Consider the following 17,092-nt stretch of genomic DNA (forward strand, 5'->3'; position numbering starts at 1 on the left):
ACGTGACTAATTCGGCCACCTGAACAGGGATTATTACAGATTGCCTTCACTGTGTAGTAGCCCCACTCTTACTCAGATGTAGCAAATAAATACATGGGATAATCATTTCAGCATTTGACAAACAACCAAGTGAATACTTCATTTGAGCATTTTATCAAACACCTTAAACATGTTAACAAACACTTGCATTTTTATTCATAAATTGCGTAGAGGCAAGTATGATTACATGAAATAAATTTTACATACGTATAAGGTATTACAAGATACTATATTAATACCTATAATAAGTACAACTCATTAACATTTTCTCATTCAGACAATTTATCAAACACTTAGGCTACACATAGGCAAATACATAGACTAGGCTAGTTACAACAAGTATTTTAGCAATTCCATCTACAAGGATGTCATCATGCAAATAACAATCATGAATCCTAGCTTAGTAATCATAACAAGCATAAATCATGTTTACATGTTCATTCAAACATTTCAATAAACACATAGGATGCATTGTTATCAACATAGTTCGTACATGTGTAATACATCGAAATTGGCGTGTCTAAGATGATATGGTAGCAACCAAGTCAGACATAAATCATTAGCTGACATTGAAAACCTTGAAAAGCATAACCTAAATGTTTATAGTCCGCACCTTTCGTCGGAATACCCGATTTGAACTCGATTCCAACACAACGTTCCTGAAAACGGAACGACGGGTACCTAGAAAATGAAATAGGTTAGCTATTTCATCAATTACTCTATTTAGGTTTCTAAATCAAGATTTGGGTTATGATTTCTTACCCAAATCATAATCGAAAATGATTTTGTAGCAAAGTGGGGAGGCAAATCGAGGAGTGGAGTTGTGGGCAGGAATGCCAACAACGATCTCCCACTCTTTCTCTTCTCTCCTCACTCTTTTCTCTTCTTTTCTCTCTTTTCTCTCCTAGGGTTAGATAAATTCGTATGGAATGGGAATGGGGTGGTTTAAGGGCATTATATAGGCCTAGAACTGGTGTAAATGGCCCCAGGGCCATGGTATACTTAGGTTACAAGTAAAGGGTGCTTGTTTCTGACAAACAGGAGCCTTAGGAAGGTCCATTTCTCACTTACGATGTAGGGTACATTCCCTGACCATGGATCTAAGCCAGGGTATGATTTAGGTACGATTGGATTAGCGGATCGACCGTGGTAGACCCTTGTCAGATCAACGGTCGTTGTCACTCGATCAGGGCCACAAGTATACAGATATGTACAAGAAAATTTCCCTAATTCGTGGGTGAAGTTCGCTTAGAAACTGACGGTTTGAAATCTTCAATTTCGCCCGCAAGCAAATGGCCCAATTCACTTAAGTTTCAATACCTTTTCTAAGGATATTCGCGTTTCTCACACACTTCCCTCGGGGCTCAAGTTGTGTGTTTCTGGACACTGTTTGTGCTCAATTCCCGTGAAAGTTGTCAAGCCCAGTAGGACTGACATAATCCTATAGTTTTGCGGTCATCGGACTTTCAACGTGCGGTCTAGGTCCGATTCAAAATTTCAATGTGCTCCTGAGAGCAACTGGCTTTTGGGATTTCTCCTAGATTATTGAGTAGTGTTGAGTCCTTGCTTTTGATAGTTTTAGGTCTTGCCATTTGTATAGATAGTGGTTCAACCTAAATCCACCACCTATTTAGTTTAGTATTTAACTAAATTCACCTAAATTTCTACAGGATACGATCCTTAGGGATTTCTGCCCGAGGTGGTGCTCAGGCCTTTGTACAAATTTTTTTGAGACATTACAAAATGTGTTTGAGTTCCATTGATACGAGGATCGCATTTGGACTTACTAGTGCTAATATAAAACTTTTCGAGATTTGGCCACCAAAGCACATGTGTTGGAGCTAATGACTGAAAAGATGCCCGTGTTCCAAGCAAGAACTGAAAGGAGAGATCGAATAGGATGGTGGTGAATACTGTTGATCCGGAGAAAAGGAAAAGTACATTCCAAGATAAGAAGGAAATAAAAAGAAGAGAAGGGTCGGACCGGCGAAGAGATTATAAGAATGATAAACAACCACGGCTGTACGATTCGTACAAAGAGTACAGGTTCAAAAAAGAGGATATATTGCCAATGATGGAACAATTATTGGCCACCGGAACTATCAAATTGCCCTCACCAAGGTACCCAAAAGAAGCTACGATGACAAAAGAAAAGAATTATTATCTCTATCATCGCTAGTTAAGACATCAAGCAGAAGACTGCTTCACGCTGAAAAATATACTATAAAGAATGATAAGAGGAGGAGAAATTGTCCTGAGAAAGGACAACGAGAGGTGACAGAAGGCGATAACAAAACTAACAACTATAAGAGGATCGTCAGCAATGCCAATTAGGGAGACAGATGCAGGAAATCTATTTTTTGTCAACGGCCAAAACAACGAATCAATGGGGTAGTTTATTGATCAGAAGAGGAGCTTAGGAACATCTATATTCGGAATGCCTGATAATAGAAAGTTGGAGTATTGCAGCCTGAATACCCTGATAAAAGAAGTAAGGAGGAAGGTGTAGAATATTTTCCACAAAAACGTCTATGTCTGATTTGTTAGTAACAAGCTAGCTGTAGAGTGACAACAATTTTGGTTACAAAAGGTATTAAAAACATACCTTTCAAACCCAAAAGGGGGCAGAGTAGGTAGTAAAAAATAATAATGAATGAAATGATTATGCCAATGATTATGCCAATGATTACGCCGATGATTACGACAATGATTACGTCAACGATTATGTCAATGATTACGCCCGTGATTACGCCAATGATTACACGATGACTACGCCAACGATTATGTTAATGATTATGCCAATGATTATACTAATGATTACGTTGGTGATTATCACTATCTACATTTACCGCTCGTTTAAGTCTATCTTATCAAAATTGCTATCATCGCCAGGCTGATATATATTATTTTAAATAGGATATGAATGTTGACAGAATATTATAAGCAATAGTGAAATATCAATTATTGATTCACTATTTTTTGGCAATGGAATAAAACTATATGGCCAACCACATATAAAGTTGACGACGGTAACGATAACTTATCATTTAAGGCAACCTAGCTAAGCCTTATGCGACTAACTATGCATAAGACCTACCATCATCAGCAACATATATATTATTCATGCAGTAGTGAGGTCTGTGGCCCTAAAAAGCTCGTAGAGAGCCTCAAGTGCACCCATGAGGGCAATTGACGAAGCAGTCACGTAAGACCCATGCCGTCTGTACAGCTTCAGACAGCATCATGAGGACGGCCGACCTTATAGGTGAAGGAAAAGTGAGTTTTCGAAGCAGGATAACTCCCCAGATCCCTAGTTTGATTTCAATAGTAACTCATGGGGGCAGGTCTCTGAAACAAGATGAAAAATCTCTGAAGCAGGAGACCCCTCATTGATAGACTGGCGGCCTTAGATTTGGTATCCCACGGTTGCCTTGTGTGCCTCGCGGACTCTAAAGAGTTACTGTGGCCAACTCTGGGCGTAAATCCTATTGAGTGCACGACCCTGATAGCTTCATTGGGCCCCTCTGATGGATAGCGGTTTGTGAACTCCCCGGCTGCGATAAGCCCCGTGAACTCTAGAGAGTTATAGCGGTCATTCACATAAGACCAACTCCAACTACTTATGAGTTTAAACTGTGATAGCTCTAACTACTTATGAGCTTAAACTATGTGTGCTACTAACTGGGACCAAAACTTAGCGCCGCCCATGCGAAATAACACCTTATAGATAACACTGTATGAATAATAATAAAACACAACATAAGAAAATTGGCTAATTGAGCATGATGTCTAGTCATTATGTTCAAATGATATTTGTTTATAATAAGCATGCATGACTCATCAAAGTTTGTTTATAACATCAAAGAAAAGAGATAGCAAGTGAGAAAACGAACTATGATAAATATTTTTTTTAAAAAAGAGAGAGAGAAGGTTCATATATCATCTGAAATCCCCAGATTAAGCATGTAACGATGCAGATCGTCCCTCAATTGAACTTCAACCATTCCTCTTTCGACTTCAGCCTCATTGATAAGCCTAGTCTGGTCTGGAGCGTCGGTTAGTTCCTGCTCCAAAGAATTTATCGCCTCTTCCCCTCTTGAAACTTTCAGCCGCTCCAGATCGGCTATCCGTCTATTAATTTCAATATCAGCTTCAAGCTGACTTGCCTCTGAATTTATATCACGTTACTGAGTCTCTAGATCCAGAATTTGTTGCTTAAGGTTTGTAATTTTCTCTGTTATCGTCACTAAGGAATACTTGATAGCCTTTACTTGCTCCTCCAGAGAATGAAACTCCTTATCATAAATAGAAACTGATGTTGTCGCTTTTGAAACCTTTTCTCTAAGCTATAATAATTCCTGTTGCTTAGCAAGAATTTCAGGTGTGATAGTCATATTGCGAACATCCATTGAATTGCGAAAAGTCTTGCAAAAATGAGATAAAGACTCGTGCAAAGGAGAAATATTGAACCTAGCAATTGGTGCGGCATTTTCCAGGGAAGATAGCACTATTTCTAAGTCAGGCCATTGAGATGGATCCTTAAAAATGTAAATGGCTGTTGATATGGAGCTTCTCAATAAAGATAGTGCTAGGGGAGAAATCTTTTCCAAGGATATGGTATTTGATACAGTGGCAACAGAATTCGAGCTTGTAGAGCGACTCGAGATAGCATGAACTACGAAATATAGGTAAAATGCATAAGTTAAAGGACATATATGTGTATTGCAAGGAAGTTAATATGAAACAGGGGAATAAAGTGAAGTATACCAGCGATTGCTGAAGTAGATGTAGTTAGAGTTTCCGCTTCTATGGATGGCCTTTCCTCTAAGGGAGGTTCGAGTAAGTTTGAAGCCATGATTGCAAAAGATGGAGCTCTAAGTTCAGTACTGGACGCCACAGTAGCTAGAGTCGTAACAGTAGCAAGCTCTATTTAGAAAGTTATGCCACGAACTGCTTTACTATTCTTGATGGGAAGTTTAGGAAGTTCTCTCTTTTTTTAGCAGAATGCTTAACGAAGCCAGAGGTGGGAAGAGTAACTTGAACCGTAGCCACGAGAGTCGGAAGAATCTTTGGGGATGCCACAATATCATTCGGAGGATTGGAAGGCACTACATGTGGAAGGGGAGAATAATTGTTGCTAAAAGATATAGTTAAGTTAGCTATAACCTCGTAATCTCTGTAGTCTAAGGGTTCTTCTCCTTCATCAGCATCTCCAATAATGACTGGAGGAATGTCTACTTTGGGAAGTTCTTTGTCAACTCCAATAGTCATGCCGACTCTGTCGTTTTCGCCGATATTTACTTCTCCAGTAGTCATGCCGACTTGGTCATCCTCGCCGATATCTACTTCTCCAGTAGTCATGCCGACTTTGTCATCCTCGCCAATGTCTACTTCTCCTTCTTCCATTTCTTCTATGACTTCAACTTCTTTTGTGTCGGTATTTGATTCACTTTCTTCTCCTGAACTGCTGGAATAGGCTGTCTGACTAGTAGAAGTGGAGCTACAAGAGATGAACTCTTCAGCTTCTTCCTTAGAGGAGAATCCAGATGATGACGATCTCAGCGGTAACTGCTTGTTTTCCCTTTCGTATGGACTCCCTCTTTTCAGTAGAAGTTGGGTTTCTATAGCAGTAGCCATAAGAGAGGCAAAAGATCTTGCTCGTGTTTGTGACCGGGTCATAGGTGACGAGGATTCTCTATGAGAAGGTTATGATGGAATAGACGGAAGTACTTCTTGAGGCTCTAAAGGCCCAGTAGTTTTAAAGGTATGAACGAGAATCATAGGAGCTAGAATAGGAGTTGCTTTGTGAAATCCATAGGAGCGCTTTCTTCGTCAATGTCTATGGGAGCATTTTCCTTAGCCGTAGGCTTTTTCTGAGATTTGAAATGCGTCAGTGGAAACCCGTGAGCAATCCAACCTTCAAGGGTATTAGCCGGTTTAACCTCACGAATGTGTTCTCCTATGAAAATCTTTACACAAATATCACCAGGAGCAGGGGCCTGATCATGTTTAACAGTATAGCCTATCTCATCTCTTCTTTCGCATTTCCTGAGTTGAGGAGTAGTGATGCAGGGGAGGAAGTGAGGTCGAGCATCGTCTTCCTCAAGAGGATAACTATTCCAAATCCACGGAACTTCTCTGGACTCCTCACAGAGACTTCTCGAATCCACAAGGAAAGAAAGCAGGAAATAGAAATAAATTCTAATAAATTTGAATTTAATTAATGAATGAATAAAAATGAGTTCACAACCCTTTAAATAGGGGTACCAAGCAATGGGAAAGAAATCAGAATCAAACTACAACTAAAATTCTTAGAATTTGTGACTTACTATAAATAGTAAACTTACTATTTCTAGATGGTCGTGATGTCTACTAGTGCGCAAGGTTTTCAGCCAAAAATAGTGTCCTATTTGGCTTCACTAAACCATTCTCCTAATTATTCTAAGCTCTTTTCACATTGGGCGCAACGCCTAAAGCCCGATGGATGAAGAGTTGTAATCAAACTAAAACTCACTATTTATAAGTAAAAACAAAATTAAAACAGGGAAACGACCGTCAATCTAGGGGTTTTTCACAATTCTAGGCTATACAACCCAGCGTAGCAGGGTTGGTTGGCTAAAGTAGCTCATTCTACCCCAAAATCATATATTTTACATCAGATAACTCATTCCAGATTGCGAGATACGCCCGATCTAAGGTCTGACGGCCCAGATCACTTCTGTCGTCGACTGGGCCTTTTCTGATCCATCTTAGCCATGAAACTATCCACGACCCGCTCTACATCAAGTAGGGATCCATATTGATGAATTTACTGACAAGCATCGGCGGACGAGGAAGGATTGATGTGCCCACCACCGCATCCATGGATAAGTTGTGCGAACGAAACAACCAAAGTCTGGTATGATGAACTTTGAGTTAATACGAGTTGCAAGAAGCTGTCTTTAAACTAAACCCCAGTTGAATGGCCTTGTACCATTACAGTGCATGTTGTGAGTTACTTCTTCTGAATGGTCAAGAATGGTCTGATCATACCCAAATTGTCACGCGAATAGGTTGGGGTAATACGGTTCTCTCCAAAACTCACTGCCTTCTCCTAAAGGTAGGCTATTAGATAGTATTGAAATTAAGAATGCTTGCTCGGGCAGAGGGAGATCGTCATCATCAACAGCTTCATAATCCATGATATATTGGGCGAATGAGAATTGGTAAAAATTAATGGCATTCATTGATTCAATGGCATCGATGACCCATTCATACATCTATTTTAGCATAACTCTCCTCTGATAATGACATAAAGGAAGTCGGGATGGATGAACATAAGCTTTTTCTGGGTCATCATATGTCCATGGAAAATATATACCTAGCCACCCAGAAAAGTAGTGCCACGGGGTGAACGCTGAACTGGCCCCGACAGATGAATTCTAGCAATGTGTAGCAATGTCCCAGAAGGCTAGGTACAATGAGCAAAGCACAGAGAGCGCTAATGAATATCTTCGTCCTTCCGCTAGTCCACCTGCAACAACAAATAAGGATAGTCTAATGGCGTCTGCCCATTTTGAACTTGGAAGTATCACTGTGCTCAGCTAGTATGTTAAAAAAGTCACCAATTCACCCTTGGATGAAAACTCTGATGGGTTTTGTATTTTGTGACGTGCATTTTCTAACTTGTCCGAATTACTGTTCTTAAACCTGTCAGGGAAAGGAAGTCATGAGCAAATAAAAAAAATAACGATGATGATGATTGAAGAATATAAGAGGATCATAATGAAAAGGAAGGGAATATACTGTAGCTCTTGGGAAAAATGAGCCAGCCAGAGGAGAGGAGAGACTTTGCCGGTGTCGGGAAATTTGGACATCTCCCTGAAAAGCTCAACAGTAGCATCTGATACTAGCACTTGTCTTTTAGAAGAAGAGAAATGAGAAAATTCTTCATTGGTGGGCACGTATTCATCATAAAAATGACCCGTCACAGGTAAACCCACGATCTTGTGAAGATCCCACAAGGTAATGTTGACTTCACCCAAAGGAAGATGAAAGGATTTTGTGGTGGGACACCAATAGCTCAGGAAACCCTTATAAATCAAGTGATCCTTGTAAAAATACTCAGAAGTTGCTTCAATAGCACCAAAGAGACCGATGTGCATCAGCATAGCAGAATGTTTGGTAAGGATAGCCTTAGCCCAATCAATGTAATATTTACGAGATGACAGGAAGCCTCGCATACGAAATTCTCTAGATTCCCATAGTGATCTTCTCTCTCTGAAATGCTAGCATACTGTCTCATGAAAGACCATAGAAAAGCGTGCATGAGGGTTATAACATGGAACCAGGAATCGCATACGATATACTTCACCAATTTGTTGTTTCCATCCTCTCTTTGAAAGAGTGCCTTCCAACATTCGGGGCTCTCAAATTGACCAATTTGGAGTATACATCATACGGCTTTGTAAGGTTTGATTTGTTGGTTCGCTTTTAAGAATGGACTGATGTCGTCGGATGTTTAAGGGAATTGTTATCAGTTCATTCTTGAGAGGGCTGTTAAATTTTATGACGCCATCCTGAACCTTTAACGTGTCCCAAGAGTTTGGGACTTTCTTCTTTTTGTGTTCTTGGATCTTTTCGTGAAGTATCTGCTATTTTGACTTCTTTCGCTTCTTTTGAGAGAGAGAGTGGGTGGTGGTGTGTCTTCTCTTACTGGCGATCAAGTGATGTCCATATGCAGGTTGGCTGTGGATTCTAGCCAAGTCTCTCAGTCAACTTCTCGGCCTTGCTTTAGAGGTGATGTTATGGCTCTAGAGATAATTGCCTAACATATTGGCCAAGATAGCAACTTGACTTTGTCAGAAAAGTCAAGGGCTGGTAATATCTATTCCTTTATATATGCGGGCCGTTTCTTAGTTACCTTAACTCATTTACATGATGGACTTTCATGAACCAGAGAAGAAGAAGCGACTTCTTGGGCTGAAGAAGAAGGGGCTACTTGAGTTGCAGGAGTTAGTGAAGGATCAAAAGTTGGAGGGAAGTTTGGAAGGCTAGCATGAGAGGGATGATTTGTGGGTGGATCTACTACACAAAAATTTCTCATAGTATGAGCCATAATTGAGAAGTTTGAGAAAAATGGTTAAGTCTGAAAAAAGTTAGAAATTTTGGCAGAGTTTCGAGGCAAGAATTCACTGCACTAAGTGCGGATGAGTTACGCGGACGACTTGTGCAGGAAAGTTACGGGGAAGTGTAGCGCAAAAAGGGGAATCACTGGAAGATGATAATTGGTAGATGGAAATGATTAGGGAGAGTTGGTATTTATAGGTCAAGGCACTACCAAAGAGTTGTGCGGGTGAAAAAGTTGCACGGGTGAGAAAGTTGCGTGGAGTCGCGCAACTCAAGTTCACAATGACAGAATTTGATCCTTCAAATTGATTAAGAGAAATCAAATTTTGGATCAAGGGGGCATCTGTTAGGACATAAAAAATGATCAAGGAAAGAGAAAGGCATGGAAGAATAGAGGAAGAGAAAGAGATAAAACAAGTTGCACAGGACCTAAGTCACGCGAAACATAACTTGCACGAGTCCGCACAACTCCCGGGAGTTACGTTGGGATGCACAAGTTTCATTAAAGGAGCTAATGATGCGAGGTGGGATCCATGGCACAAGTATCGAGGGTTCACACGTGTAAATTCCTATAAATACCCTCTCGCCCTCTCATTTAAGGGATTGGATATTTAGGAGACCAGTCTCTCTGATAGGTATTAGGGGCAGAGAAAAGGGAAGAAGCGAGTTCGTGCGACTCATAGCGAGTTACGCGGGTCCGCGCAACTTACTGGCTGTGCAACTCTTGTATGAGTTGTGCCAGTTATCCTTGGAGTAGTTATGATGCTGATTTTTTTTTGGAAGATGATCGAGTTATTTTGGATATTTTTAAGGGATCCAAACAGGGGAAACCCAGAGAACTCATCTCCCTTGGAGATTTGATAAAAACATGCCGGAATGCTGTCGAAATATACATTTTTAATTATATTTGACTTCATGTATTCTTATCTTTGTTAAGAGATTCTATCTTGGAATCAGAGGATCAAGAGGATGTAATGAACTCAAAATAAATGAAATTGATGAATGTTCCCTTTGTTCTATCTTTATCAATGTTAAATAAGAAATTTTCCCAAATCAAATGCATTTCGTTTCTGGTCGAAACAGCCAGGTTGGCGGCATTTTAAATAAGGTAAGGAAAACTCCCTTTTGTAGAGATGTCACTTATCATGATGTATCGAGCTACCCGGTTTCAGATTCTTCGTGCCTCGAGCTTATTGTGAGGCAGCTCATTCCATTGGAGGTAGCTCATAATCTGATCCATCCAGCTCGACGACAGGCTTATTGGGAGTGCTTCCTTTGAGTCAAGTCGACCGATGCTAGATGAAGCTAGGAATTCGATTGTGACTACCTTGGTGATATCATCATTAGCTATTGCACTAGCTTTGCCAGAGCATCTGCCTGGGAGTTCTTTGCTCTAAAGACCAAAGAGACTTCGCATTTGTTACTCTCGCCAATTAGATCTTTCTCCTTTTGTAGGTAAGCAATTATTCTTTCCCCTCTAGCTTGGTACTCTACGGTGACCTAGTTGATGATAAGTTGGGAATCACCATGGATCATTAAGGTTCGAGCTCCTATGGTCTTGGCTAGCCTCAATCCGACAAGGAGTGCTTCATACTCAACCTTATTTTTGGAGGTCGAGAACCCAAATCTCAGGGCGTATTGTATGTAGGTCTGGTCAGGCGTTATAAGGATAATTCCTACCTCACTACCCTTCGAATTTGAAGATTCATCGACATGGAGAATCCATTCTTGTGTACTGTCTTCTTTCTCGTTCTCTATATCTGGTGGGGGTCCGGTGTTGGTGAACTCAACAATGAAGTCAACCACGGCTTACCTTTTGTTTGTAGCTCAAGGTTAGGATATGACGTCGAACTCATTGACCTCAATCACCCACTTCATCAGTCTCCCTAATACCTTAGGTTTTTAGAGTACTTGGCAAAGTGGCTAGTCGGTTGGAACGATGATGGTGTGATCCTGGAAGTATGGTCTGAGACATCATGAGGATATAATCAGGGAAAGTGCCAGCTTTTCTATGTCAAGGTACCTAGTCTGGGCTTAAACCAGGGCTTTGATAATGTAATACAATGGAAGTTGTTTATTCCCGACTTCTCGCACCAAAGCCAAACTGACCGTGGTGGTCGAGACGACCAAGTAGTAACGACTCTCCCTGTTCAGGCTTAGCAAGCAATGGCGGTGACCCTAGGGTTGCTGGAAGGCTTGCTCATAATCATTCGTCCAGGTTAGTTTTGATTTTCCTTTTAGTTGTCGAAAGAAAGGCAGGCATGTATTTATCTCTTTAGAGATGAATCTGTTGAGGACTGCAATTCTGCCTTTGAGGCACTGAATTTCTTTTGTGGTTTTAGGCAAGTTCATGTCCAACAGCGCTTGGATCTTATCAAGTTTTTCTTATATTCCCCTCTGATTCACTAAGAAGTCGATGAACTTCCCTAAAATCACCTTAAAGGCACACTTGTTTGGGTTTAGTTTCATCTGGTACATACTTCCTCAAGATGCCGAACATCTTCTTGAGGTTAGCTGCATGATATGTCACTTTAGTTCTCTTAACCAACATGTCATCGATATATACCTCCATAGTGCACCCAATTTATTTAGCAAACATTTATTGACGAGGCGTTGGTATGTTGCTCCGGCATTTTTTAGCCCAGAGGGCATGACTTTCTAGCAATGGAGCCCTCTGTCTGTGACAAAGGCTATCTTTTGCTTGCCATGCTTGTGCATGGGGATCTGGTTGTAGCCTGAGTATGCATCCATGAAGCTGAGGAGCTCATGTCTGGCCATTCTATCGACCAATTAGTCGATCCTTGGCAGAGGGAAACTATCTTTTGGCCATGCTTTATTGAGGCCGGTGTAGTCGACACATACTCGTCATTTGCCATTAGACTTCTTCACCAGCATGTCATTTTCTAGCCAATTGGGATAGTCGACTTCCTCTATAAATCTAGCCTCGAGAAGCTTGTCGACCTCCTCACCAATGGCTGTGTACCGCTCGGGGTCAAACGCATGTCGTTTTTACCTTATGGGTCTGTGGTCAGGGTTGACGTTCAACCTTTGAACCTATAATAATCCAAATTAATCTTAACCATCTAATTTTGACCATGATCAAAATACCCAATTAGTCTGACATGGCAGTCGATCTACAAGATCAGTTGGTCCAATCTCAACCATTGATTTGGACATATCCAATCCAATTGTTCATTAACTAATAAATCTAACCATACATTTAGCTATCTATCCAATGTTACAACCATCAAACTGTTCATTTGTTGAAATCATCGGAATACTTGTCCATCCATCTAAACTGACCGTCCATCTCGCAACAAACAAAAAATCGTGCATTACCAAAAAAATAGGGCAACGCCGATGGCTAAAAACCATCGACAATGACCTTCCCCGATTGCTAAAAGCCGTCGGACGGTCTGTTGAGAAAGGGGGCATTGGAGTTGCTCACCGACGGATTTAAACCGTCGGTGTCTTCGACGACTAAAACCGTCGACATTTCCGATGGCTGAGGGCGACGGGCAAAGCCATCGGTGTTTTTGACGGTTTTAGCCATCAGTGTTTTCAACAATCAAGTCCGACGGCCATTCGCTGACGGTTTTAGCTATCAACGTTTCTCATTAATTTAAAAAAATAATAATAATGAAAATTAATTGCCTAATCAACGCCCACATCCAAAACTAGATATACCAATTTCTCGAAAGCCCTAAACCAACAAACCTATTTGTGAAGGTAAGTCTGCATAATAGACTAGGAAGAAATCAAAATCAGATATATCATCCAAATTCCAAACATATAAAAAAATTTATTTCCATAAAACACCATTAGTTTCAAGATAAAGATGGAGGTGTTACAAGGAAAACACATTTTGGCACGAGAATACCAAAGTTTCTTTCTCCATTTTACAGCATCACCTATCTATTCATAGTAGACTACTGATTTCTCAAATACCCAATAACTTAAATTAAAAGAATATCAAAAGATATTTAATAAATTGACTGTTCTTCTTGTTCAAAACAAACACTTTCAGAATTTCTACAATGAAAATTCTTTACTACTGCGGATGTCTAAAACTTAACATCATTTGTTAGGGTGTAAGAATGTTGTTGCAACTTAAGGGTACATCTGGAAAAAAGATATGCCACATGGGAAGTTACTTTCTATTTTTCTATCAGAAACCCTTCCATAATGCATGTCTAAAACCCATGTTTTTGTCTAGGACTTAATACACATTTGTGTCCAAGTTACATACTTTAAAATAATTAAAACACATGCAATAATGAAGTCCACACCAAAAAGGTAACTTAAAATTCTTACCCGTGCTCTTGAATTGGCACCAATCTGAGGGTACCTCAATATAGTCCAGTCAAACACATAGTCAAATTGATAACCTGTAATTTTCTAGAGACAAATGCAGCTAGAAAGTTTTAAAGCTCTAGAGTAAGCTGAGACACCCATCTCAAAATCTCAATACGTGAATTTCAACAATTTCAATACCTCCATCTATTGCTTTGTGAGCTTCTCTTGTTCAAGTTGATACGGCAAATACAAAGCAGAAAAGGACACCAAACCAATTATTAAAAAATATATTTTAAAAAAAATCTAGAACATGGACCAAACCAGCATGATAGTTTTCGGGCATGTCCAAAATGTAAATAGATTAGAAGGAGAACAAAACAAGAAGAGGGATTATATGATCCTTGATAGAAGCGTATGCATGATGGGTCATGATCTAGTGAAAACGATTGGTGTGCAACCCACCTTGATGTGTTTTTGACATCCACTTCGGCCATCATGCACACCATACCTCGTTTAGTCATGTGCCTAAAAATCAGGCCAATCCATAACTTAAGGGAAGGCACGAGCAGTTAGGAGGGGAGGGCATGTCCTTTCAATTATTCCCTATGGTGTGGCCCATCTGATAGATTGACATTACTTTCACTCAGACCAATTGACTTATTGTTGTGAGGGTTATAAGGGGAATGAGAATGCACAACCATAATCTCAAATACAATTCCATGACTTTGAAAAGTCCATTCATTTATTAAAGTTCACATTCTCATTTCCATGTTCACAAATTAGAAATGTCTAGACATTGTTATTTTTTTACCATTGACCAAATGCTATTGGAAGCATGAAATGAACGGTTTTGAATTGATCCAAGTGGGCCATGCATTTAGAATGTCATGGAGGCCCGGATAATGTCTCCACACATGCTACACTTTTTGACCTGCATGTCCATTTTTATGAGACACTACACTAAAATTGGAATTTTGGAATGGCCTGTGCTTTGGTTTAAAAACACTTTTAAGCCGTTCCTAATTTGGAATGCCTTTAAACCATTTAATAACCCCATTCTATGTTTTAATGGCCAATGTTGATGTTCCCACTATTTTGTTGGTGTGGCCCACGTCCTTTTTGGATCTTCTTGGTTTTTACTATTTTATCCTATTATTATATTTTAAAATATATGGATGGAGTGGATTTGATTAAGAACTTCTCAGTGGACCATACACAGCCGCAGGGCACAGAGATATCTGTTAGCCCGAGGGTCACAGACATTTTCACCATTTTCTCCCTCTCATTGCGCCCGAAGTCCTCAAATATCTCTTGGAAGCCTCATCTCTCTTTCTCTCTCCCAATCTCGACCCTCTCTCTCTCTCTCTCTCTCTCTCTCTCTCTCTCTCTCTCTCAATCTCCCTCTCCCGATCTCCCTCTCCTTCTCTAGATCACGACCCTCTCCATCTCTGTCTCCCTCTCTTGATCTCCCTCTTCCTATCCACCTCTCAATCTACAAACCTTACACCACATCCACTAGCCGCTAAAACCCTGTCGCATCTCCAGTCATCAACAGCAATAGATTGTTGTTGAGCTCCCACCTGTTGCCAATTTAAAGAGGCGACGGCCATCACTACAAGGTATTGGATTTTTTCCCTTTTATTTGAGCCCAGCTGGTATTAGTTTCCTGGCATAATGTAAATTTTTGTTCAGCACATAGGGATGGGGTTTTGAATCATGTTTTTGGCTGGAAAATGGCATTCACAGGTGCTCCTAGGAGCATTCTAGCATTGGCATTGGTTTTCCAGGGGAATATTGGTTGAGCATATTAGAAAGGGAAGTTATGGCAACAAGCAGTGCCTGGCAAGCCATGGCTTCATGTTGGGACAGGGTGAAAACTTCAGGGTTGAAGTCGAGGCAGTTTACCATGGCTTGCATCTGATTCATTGTAGCACTTTCATCTTTTTGGGTTGGTGAAAAAGCTAATTGTGGACTTGTTCTATTTTCCATTTCTTCAGTAGGGAGAAGAGTTGTAATGGGTGAGATCATTTCAGGAATCATCTGAAAAAATTGAGTGGAAATATTTTGGGAATCAGTGTTGCAAATAACTAAATGCCATACACCTGGCTGTAATACAACCCTCCCTTTCCCAGCAGCATGTCACACATGCAAGTAAGTTGATGTACAAACAGTACAAAACCTAAATTACCATTTGGCCTGCCTGATTACTGGACCTGTCTGATTTTTGCTCCATGTGATTTTCTTGGTAGTTTCCATCCCTAACATGGCTCAAATTACCTGCGAGAGGTATCATCATATTAGCAATGGTCACATTGACCTAATTTTTTATGGCACATGGTGCATCCCTTTGTGGGGACATATTTTCATGTGAGGATAGACAATTAGCATTGACCTTCTTTTTTGATGCACATTTTATTTTGTTTACATGAAGAAAGTTGTAACGCCCCAGATTTTGAGGGTCGAGCAAAGCTCAACTCTCGAGATCCAACGCATCACTTATGCAACATAGATAATGATGTTTAAATGGTGTCCATATTAGTGCATTAAACATGAGAGGGATTACACTAAATCGGCATATCATACTCCAGAATTATTGTAATTAAGCAAGCGGAAGACTGAGATAGATATATAAAGTATATGTACGTGTTTCACAACCTCCAGAGTATGAGTATATTACCGGGCCGAATATATATATGTTTTAACTCAAAATATACAAAATGACAAAATGTAAGTGTCCGACTAATCCATATATCCCTGAAATCTCATCGAAGCAGCACAAGGTCTACATAGACCTGCCAGAGAGCTGAACATAGGAGAACTCTTCCTCCTGATCTGCGAAGTCCAACTCCGCTGCATATACATCCTCATCACCTGCATCTATAACAGAGTTTGGTTGGTGTTTTAAAATACCTTTCCAGAGTGGGAGTGAGTGATCAACTCAATGGTATTATAAGGCAAAGGTTAACATGTTATCAATTCGATCAAGTAGCAATGATAAAGTAGTACACAATCATTCCCTAACTACTCTTATTAATGCAGGAATGGTATGCAGTAATGATGTATGCCCTCACACGACACTCCCTCAAGAAACTACATCAACCATTCGTGCATGGCAAACTCCCTAAAGTGTACTTCCTCGCTAAAGCACATGCAATGCAGTGCATGATCATGTTAGAAGAGTACTTTATTAGACTTATTCATACAGCAGATTCAGGAAGCTAAGGTACCTCCATTTATATCATTTACCCAACCGAAAGATCCATCTAGGGTCATCAATCCTAGTCAATCACATACGATACACAATTTATAGGCATCACTCCTAATGAAAAGCAATGGATAGGTAAGTTTGAGAGTTTATACTCGATGTCACTACAGGGAGGCTCATCACCTCAGCGTAGGCCGACAACTTGAATACAGTGTCCCATACCACTGTATTCGGCTCATGAGTTTGAGTTGCTCACTGGTCACTACGGAGAGGCTCGTCACCCTAGCGTAGGATGATAGCTCAACCACGGTGTCCCATACCACCATGTTCGGCTTATGAGTCTTAGTGGATCGTAGTACCATAATTGAAACGTATCTTTACATTGGTAAGTGGTACCTTAGATTCAAGCAGCGATGTCCATACATGGTAAACACAGAATAGGCC

General features: G+C 40.3%; 1 long non-coding RNA gene across 1 annotated transcript; it reads left to right on the plus strand.

Moving 5' to 3' along the window:
* Positions 1-14,859: 14,859 nt before the first annotated feature.
* Positions 14,860-15,594, plus strand: LOC131238588 (uncharacterized). Its single transcript, XR_009167953.1, has 2 exons — positions 14,860-15,062; positions 15,190-15,594. It is a non-coding gene; the product is annotated as an uncharacterized LOC131238588 (long non-coding RNA).
* Positions 15,595-17,092: the final 1,498 nt, after the last annotated feature.

Source organism: Magnolia sinica, chromosome 3, assembly GCF_029962835.1.
Source record: "Magnolia sinica isolate HGM2019 chromosome 3, MsV1, whole genome shotgun sequence".
Classification (NCBI taxonomy): Eukaryota; Viridiplantae; Streptophyta; class Magnoliopsida; order Magnoliales; family Magnoliaceae; genus Magnolia; species Magnolia sinica.